The sequence below is a fragment of the Herpailurus yagouaroundi genome, unplaced genomic scaffold (genome assembly GCF_014898765.1).
Source record: "Herpailurus yagouaroundi ecotype Mexico unplaced genomic scaffold, PumYag 428, whole genome shotgun sequence".
Lineage (NCBI taxonomy): Eukaryota > Metazoa > Chordata > Mammalia > Carnivora > Felidae > Herpailurus > Herpailurus yagouaroundi.
In genome coordinates this window covers 4,031,043-4,039,089 of record NW_024412645.1, presented here as the reverse complement: position 1 = coordinate 4,039,089, position 8,047 = coordinate 4,031,043, and the positions used below count along the sequence as shown (strand labels likewise).

Sequence of the window (8,047 nt, the reverse complement as noted above, 5' to 3'; positions counted from 1 at the left end):
GCTATGCCCGCCCACCGCCCGCGCTCCCCCGCCCCGGGCAAGCCCCGTGATGACACCATCCATCACTGCCACCCTCGATGGCTGGGCGCCCCAGGCCCGGCCAAGGAGGGGAGGAAACGCTGCCCACAGCTCAGTGGAGCCCTTAATGATTACGTCAAGTGGCAAGCCATTTATTAGTCTCCTTAGCAGCCAAAAAAAATAAGGCCTGAGAAGCCGGCGAGCACCCTGGGGGGGGACTGTGGTTTTATTTTTTACGGCTGCTTCAAGCCTCAGACACTGACAGGGATGTGGAGGTGGGCGAGGCTTGGAGGCAAAGACAGGTGTGGGCAGGAGTTCTGGGCTCGAAGCCCGTGTCCGCAGGGGGACCGTGGGCACAGAGTGGCCCGTCCGTGGTCACACAGCTGGCGCTAGGCTGGGTCTTCCCACAGGGCGACGTTGCCTCTCCCTTTGCGTCCTTATGAACAGCGTTTTACCGTAAATTGGCGTCGGACCCTCCGCGGGAGTTTGGTCAGTAGAAATTAGGAGAAGGCACAAGCGGAGAAAAACAGGGCGCTCCAGAGCGAGTGAGAATTGCAGGGCTCGCGTCCCCCCCGCATTTAACTCCCCGAAGCCTCAGTTTTCTCATCTGGAAAATGGGCACGGTCAGGGTCCGTTTATGGACGCGCGATCTCTGCGGTCACATGGGTCCGCACCAGCTTCAACGTTTCTCTGTTGCCGTCTTAAAATTCTTCCTAATTTTATCTTCTGAACCTGTGTTTGGTAAATGAGGGCCGGCAGGGCAATGGAGTGCGGCGTGTGGGCGAGCAGACAGGACAGGCAGAAGGAAAGAACAAGCTTTATATCTTAGTACCTTTATGGGCACTATTTCTGCAGTTTTGAACACGGAGCCCCGTGGCTTCATCGTGTACTGAGCCCCTAGCTTGGCACCTAGAGGGCCTCCCCGCTCCGGGCAAGGGCTCCGTCGTCTCCCCTTTCCTTCCACTCTTCCCCCTTCCATCAGAACCCCGGGGGTGTTGCCCCGGATGACGCCCTCCCCTCTCCTCCTCCTGCTCCCTTCTCTTCCCTGCCCCCCCCCACGCCCCTCACAGCAGCCAGTCAAACCGCGGGACCCCTTCCATGGTTGCCCCAGCCCCCACACTGAGCCAGGACACCCCACTCTGGGCCCCAGATGTTCCCTCTCCCACCTCCGACTAAAGGTGCTCAAGTTCCAGACGTTCTGTATTCTCGATCGCCTCTTAACAGCTCCCGTTTATTGAGCACCTACTGTGCCCCAGGCCCCCGTGCGGAGCCTCCTCTGTGGGCCATCTCCCTGCCATCTTCCCAGGCGTCCCATGTCATAAGCGCTCTGAGTATCTTCAGCTCACAGGTGAAGAAACAGAGGCACAGAGCCCTCCGTTCACCTGCTCAGAGTTACATAGTAAGCGGCAGAGCTTAGATTTGAGCCTCACAGACCAGCTCCGGCACCAGCACCCTTAACCATCCCAGGACTTCTCCATTCTCTTGCACAAGCCAACGCTTCCTCCAGGAACACCCTTCTTGAAGGACTTCATCTGCCCTTAGCACTCCAAAAGTATTCGCCAAGTCGGTGAGCGAGTGCATAATTTCGTTCATTGCTGGCTGTGCGGCTTCGGGTAGATCACTCCCCCTCTCTGGGCTTCCATTTCCTCTTGCGTCCAAAGGGAGTGAGCTCAGCCCCACTCCCTTTGCCCACTGAGCAAAGACTGGCTTGGATTTACTGGGATTGGCTGAAGAGGCTGGGAGGGAGCAAGACAGAGGTAGCTGCCCCCTGGGGCCAAGATTATATCTGGGCCATGACTAAGCATGCTGAGCCCTGTCCCATCTGTCCGTCCAAGTCTGTCACCGTGGGGAGGGGTGTGGAGCCATGTCTCCGAGCTCCAGCCCACTAACACCTCCTCGCAAAAGGGGAGAGCTGGCCACTGGGGCTACCTACTTTATCATTCCACTGCCCCCCCCCCCCCCCACCTCCCAGGATCACAGCCCCTCCAGGGTCCACGCCCTTCCTTCCTGGGCAGGAAGAGCCAGGAGGAGCCCAGGGCTGATCCAAGCTCCCCGTGCTGTGACCTTGAGAAAATCCTTTGTGCAGCCATCAAGCAGATATCCATTGTCCCACTAATCCTGCTAACCGGTGCCAGGCTCTGGGCCGACTCTGGGCCTATTTCTCCTTGAACTTTCCCCGCAACCCCGTGACTTGTGTCCCTCCCGGTAGATCCATTTCACGGAGACGGAAACCAACACACCGAGAAGGTCGAGACCAGCCGGGGATCACACAGAGGCTGGCTTGAGGCACTGGGCTTTGCCGCCCACCTTGGGCCGGCACTGGGGGGCACTGGCGGCCAAGGGTAAATCCAGAGCCCACCCTCAAGAGGCTGCCGTGAGCAAGTACACGCATGTAAGTGACCCCTGTCACTCCTCACCCTCACCGAGGCATAAGACCCCTCCCAGAGCCCAGCCGCTCGCAGAAGGAGACAGACAGGTGCCCATCTCCCTGCTCAACCAACGTCAGCAGGCATTTGACTTCATCCCCCACCACCCGCCCCCCACCCCACCCCACCCCCCCGGCAAGGTCAAGCTGCATGACCTTGGGGAAGTCTTTTTACCTCTCCGGACTGCCTTTTTCTCATTCATCAGTAGACCTGGCCCAACAAGTCAACCACGCAGCTTGTTTGGCTGGAGCCTCGAAACAAACCATACGTAGAGGTTGGAAGCGGAGTCCCATTACCCAGATGTGGAAACTGAGTCTCAGAGAAAAGGAAGCTACCCATCTAAAGTCAGAAAGTGCATTAAGAGCATAGCAGAGGATGTGGGTGTCCACAGGGCACGGGTGCTGCCTGCCCAGACCTGACATGGGACCACCAGAAGGGAGGGACTGTAACCCTTTCCTGGCCATGCTCCTCCCTCTCTCCGTCCTCCCCCTCCCCCTCCTGAGGCCTCCAAACAAAGATGCCTTTATCCAGACCTTAGCCACATTCCTCAGTGACACATGAGGACAAAGGCAGGGGGCCACCGGCAGCGACAGGAAAGCCCTGCCGCTCCAAACCAGTTTACTGCCTTCCCACGCTCTGCCCCCACCCGCGGGGGCCTCCCCGGGGCCTCCAGCCCAGCCCAGGGGAGCTCTGGGAGGAGGCTTGTCAACCCTGCCTCTCTTGCCCCTTTGCAGCTGAGCTCGTTGGCTGGTTGAGGAGGCCGGGCTCAGGCAGCCTGAGGCCTCAGGCAAGTCTCTGCCTCTCCCGGCCTCAGTTTCCTTGTCTGTAAAATGGGAGTGGATGGCTGGGAGGGCTCAGTGAGCTAACACATCCGGGGAAGATGATCCTTGCTGCTGTCCTCAAGTTGCTTCTGGTTCCTTAGAGTGCCATTCTCAGAACTTTACACATGCTGTTCATTCCCTTGACCCAAAACGCTTCCACCCCTCATCTCCTCCCCATTAACTCCTGCAGGGTTTTTATTAAACACCCCCTCCTCCAGGCTGCCCGTCCTGATAGCCAACACCCCCAGGCTGATTCAGGAGCCTCGCGTGGGCTCCCACATGCCCTGTGAGTCCCCATCACAGCTCCCAACAGCCTGAATCATCACTGCCTCTTGACCTGCTGTTCCCTCCACCAGGCTGGGTCTCTTAAGGGCAAATCCACAGCTGTGCTTGCGGAGAAAGGGGATGGATGGATGGATGGATGGATGAAGTAACAGATGAGTGCAAGGCCCTGCTTCCCAGACCTGCTAAACCCAGAAGGGAGGAGGGAAAAGCCCAGGAGATCCCTAGGAGGGGAGGGGAGGGCAGGGTCAGGCATGCCTCCAGCCCAACAGCTAGAACTGGCCCCCTAACCCCATTCCATCCCCATTTTTGCCTCACCAAAAGTGAGGAGGCCAGGCTACAGGGTTTCCGTGAAAAGAAGAAATACAGGAACCTCCTCCTCTCCCACCCCGCCCCTGCACAGCTCTCCCAAGAGAAAGAGCCCCCTTCTGAGAGCCAAAGCCCTCCAACCAAATCTGTACAATTTAGTGCCCAGATATGGCTAATGAGGCACTTACCCCATTGCCATGTTCACTCCCAGAGCACCTACTATGTACCAGACAAGACAGAAAGTTCCACTGTCCCCAGGAACTCACAACCCGGACCCAGAGTCTGAGAGCGACTTTGAGATGATCTGGCCAGACCAGAGAGGGGCAGATATTTGCCTGAGATCACACAGCAGAGTACAGCAAAGTGAGAATCAGGACCTGAGGTTCTGGACTCCTGGCCCAAGACACTCCCTTCTTTTCCAGTGCAGGTCAGGGTGGGACGGGAGGCCATGTGGCAGAGACCAAGAGAAGTGGGGATTGGGGGAGAGGGAGAAAGGAAGAGGTTCTGAGTGCCCAGTGTGTGCCAGGCCGGTGCGGGGCATTTCTCTCTCATCCAGGATGTCAGGAACCCTCCCAGCCTCCCTTCCCGTCCATGGGGCAGATAAGGAAACTGAGGCACAGGAGGGAGGGGTGAGACTGAGATTCAAGCCCCAGTCTGTTGAGTTGCAGAGGCTGGTCTTTTAACAACAAAAGTGGCCCGTGGATTCTTTCCTAGAGACCAGAAAGTACCGGAACAGCAAGAGCCTGGCTCAGGTGCTTAATAAACACCTTCCCTGGTTAAGGGAAGGGAGAAATAGCTACTCAAGGGCCACCCCCGTGTGTGTCCACATGGGACAGATGCCCAGGTGAGTGCAGGAAGCACGGGGGTCCTCCCCAGGCTCACCGAGTGACCGCACACGGCCACTGCCCACCCCAGCCCCAGCCCCAGCCCCAGACAGTCTCCAGCCTGGCTCCAGCTTGGATGGGCGGCCCCCAGGAGGCCGGTGGCCATTCAGCTGGACATAAAGGCTGCGTCTAAAAACAAACAAACGACTTCCGGGGCAGAGGGCAGGGAAGTGGTTCCAGGAGGGTGTTTGGGCAGCACGTCGGCCATTCAATCAGACCCGCTGGGCTGGGAACGGCAGAGAATCAATCATGGGCCGTGTGTGTTTGCAGAAGGACGTGTGTGGCTGTGACAGCAGCGGGAGCCCCAGGGGAGGCCCCCCGGGGACACGTGTCCACCACCTGGGCTCCCACGCCCGCTGAGCCCCAGCGGGAACAGCTGCTAACCTGCAGATTCCCAGGCCCTGGGCCACAACCCCGCGGCCCGATGGCGAACGCTGGGGTCCCGGGACACTATGGTTTCTTTGAGGGTCCCCCAGACACTCCTGGTGAGCCACCAGGCCCGGGGACCCCCGCGCTGCCCACCCAGCCCCAGGCGAGGTCCTCAGGGTAGAATATGAGGGGTGGGAGGTTAGCGGGCAAAGGCAGGAGCCATCCACGGGAGGGATGGGGGCGGGGGGCGCTTTGCAGTCAGAAGACCTCAGTCTGTGTGTGTTTCTACAATAGCCGGCTCTAACCAAGGGGGCAGGTTTTGCCCAGCTACAAACTCAGTCCACCGGCTTCTCTCTGCCCCGACTCCGAGCCTGCCTCTAACACAAAGTAGGTGCTCAGTTAACGCTTGTGAAATGAGTGGACGAAACGTGCCTCGGTTTTGCTCTTCTTCTTCTGTCTTTCAGTCTCTTCTCTGTCTCTGTTCCCCTCTCTCTCTACCTCACTCTCTGCCTCAAGCACAGCCTCTAGTAGTTGCTCAGTGAATATTCACTGAATGCAAGTCTGTGCGAGGCTCTTTCTCAGCTCCCCCACCCCCCCTCCCCCGCCCCGGCCCACCTGCAGTACCTGGAAACATCCAGTCTCCAGCCAGGTTCGGGACACTCTACAAGTTCAGGAAGGAATGTCGAGGCTAAGGAGAGAGCCAGCCTGCTGGAGAAGCTGCACCCTCACCCCACCCTCAAGCCATAAGCGCCTTGCCGGCACCCCGGGGTTCCACCTTGCAGAGCATGGTCGCCCGTCTTTATTCCAGACAATCCCTCCCCCCCCCGGACCTGGTGATCACAGCCCTCTTCCGCAGCCCCAGCCCCTGCCTCTGTCCAACGCCTGCAAAAAGAAAACCATGGGACAATCTACTCAAGGCACAGATGGAGAAGATAAAGCAGGGAAACCAGGACTACCCAGGGTCACCCAGAAAGTCGATGGCAGCCCCTAGGATCTGGAGGTTGGGGTGTTCTTATCTCCCAAAGGGCCACTTAGAACCCCAGACTGGCAGACGGCACCCGTTTTGTCCCAGTCTACCGCCCCACCATTTATAGATGAGGACGCCGAGGCCCCGAAAGGTTAGGTGACCTGCCTGGGACCGCGTTAGGACCACAGTGCAGGCTTCGTGACACAACACTGATGTCCCAGCTGGAGCAGGAGATGTTGGGGTTATAGGTGAAGAACAACCGGTCGATCAAGAGTTACGTCCTTAACACACTGGCCTCGCATCAGAACTTAGTTACAATGAGTCAAGGTCAACTTAACTAAACACGTCCCTCCCCCGCCCCAACCGGAGGCTAGGCAGGATGAGCAAATCCCCCGGCCCCCAGGATTTGAAGGGTGCCTGCCCCAAGCCGAGCCCTCACTTCTGGTCCCACGCGTCTGCCTGGGTGTGAACACCTACCTACTGCGGCTTGCTGTGTGACCCCTACACACAAACCTCTGCTTCGTCTGGAGCCTGACAGGAGAAATAGTGATCTGTCCCAACGCGGGTGGAAAAACTGGCCATACCGGATTTATGGAGAGATAGCAGTTGGCCCCCACATGACAGCTTCCCAAGGAATTTTCCAGGGCGTGTTGGCTGTTTGTGATGTTCCCCTTACACACCGTCCTCCGCGTGAGATGCAATCCCATGGGCTCTCTGGCGATTAAAAAAGAAACAAGAGACCTGGCACTTTTCTCCCATCTCTACCATAGTATAACCTACACGCACAAAGAAGCACACATTGTAGGTCTACAGCTCAACAAAGGTTCACCGAGTAGATGTACCTGTATAACCGGCACCCAGAATTCCCCTCTCCTACCCCCTCCTAATCACTGCCCCCCCCCCCCCGGAGCTGGGGAGAACGGATATCCTGACCTACCTCACCATAGATCCCGTTCACCTACTTCTGTACGCCCTCTGCTGTAATGAGCTGCTTTCCGGGTACATGACATCCCACAGCGTAACCGTTTTACTCTTGATGATGTATCAATTAGCTATTGCTGGGTAACAAAGCTCCCCAAAGCTGAGTGCCTTAAAGCAACAGTCATTTACTTAGCACGTGCGTCGGCTGGTAGATTTGGACGGGCGTCATCTAGGAGGTTCTTCTGGGCCGGGCTGAGCTGGGCTGATGCCGGCTGGGCTCGCTCGCGTGTCTGCATCCGTGTGGCTGGGGCTGGCTGGTCGAGGAAGACGCCAGCTGGGGAAGCTCACCCATCCTCCAGCCGGGCAGCCGGGACTTCTCACACGGTGACTGCGGAGTTCCCGGAGAGCAAAGGGGAGCGTGCAACATCTCTCGAAGTCTTGGAACCAGCACGCATCGCTTCTGCCGTGTCCTATTGGCCACAGCAAGCTGCAAGACCAGGCCAGGTTCCAGGGGAAAGGAAATTGACTCTGCTTCTTCATGGGATGGACTGCAAAGGATTGTGGCTGGTTTTGCAATTTACCGAGACAGGCGTTTGGTAGTTTCCAGTTACAGCCCAGATGAATAATTCTGCTGTGAACATTCTAGTGCATGTCTTCCGATGATCACAGGACTTGTTTCTGCTGGGGATGTTCCCAGGAGTGGAGTCGCTGGGTTATAAAGAATGCCTTATTCAGCCTACATAGACCCCATAGGGGCCGAACTGTTTGTCAGGCTAAGCAGAAGCTTCTAGGAGATTTGTTATCTTTTTTTTTTTTTTCAACGTTTATTTATTTTTGGGACAGAGAGAGACAGAGCATGAACGGGGGAGGGGCAGACAGAGAGGGAGACACAGAATCGGAAACAGGCTCTAGGCTCTGAGCCATCAGCCCAGAGCCCGACGCGGGGCTCGAACTCCCGGACCGTGAGATCGTGACCTGGCTGAAGTCGGACGCTTAACCGACTGCGCCACCCAGGCGCCCCGAGATTTGTTATCTTAAGGAAATCCCCCA

General features: G+C 57.6%; 1 long non-coding RNA gene across 2 annotated transcripts; it reads right to left on the bottom strand.

Annotated features, from left to right (window-relative positions):
- Nucleotides 1–2,579: 2,579 nt before the first annotated feature.
- On the bottom strand, nt 2,580–7,786 carry LOC121022572 (uncharacterized). Of its 2 annotated transcripts, XR_005787006.1 has the most exons (3): nt 7,187–7,786; nt 6,554–6,790; nt 2,580–5,991 (listed from the first exon to the last, which is right to left on the bottom strand). It is a non-coding gene; the product is annotated as an uncharacterized LOC121022572 (long non-coding RNA). The 2 variants fall into 2 exon arrangements; XR_005787005.1 differs by lacking the exon at nt 2,580–5,991 and having other exon boundaries at nt 6,122–6,790.
- Between the last annotated feature and the right edge of the window lie 261 nt (nt 7,787–8,047).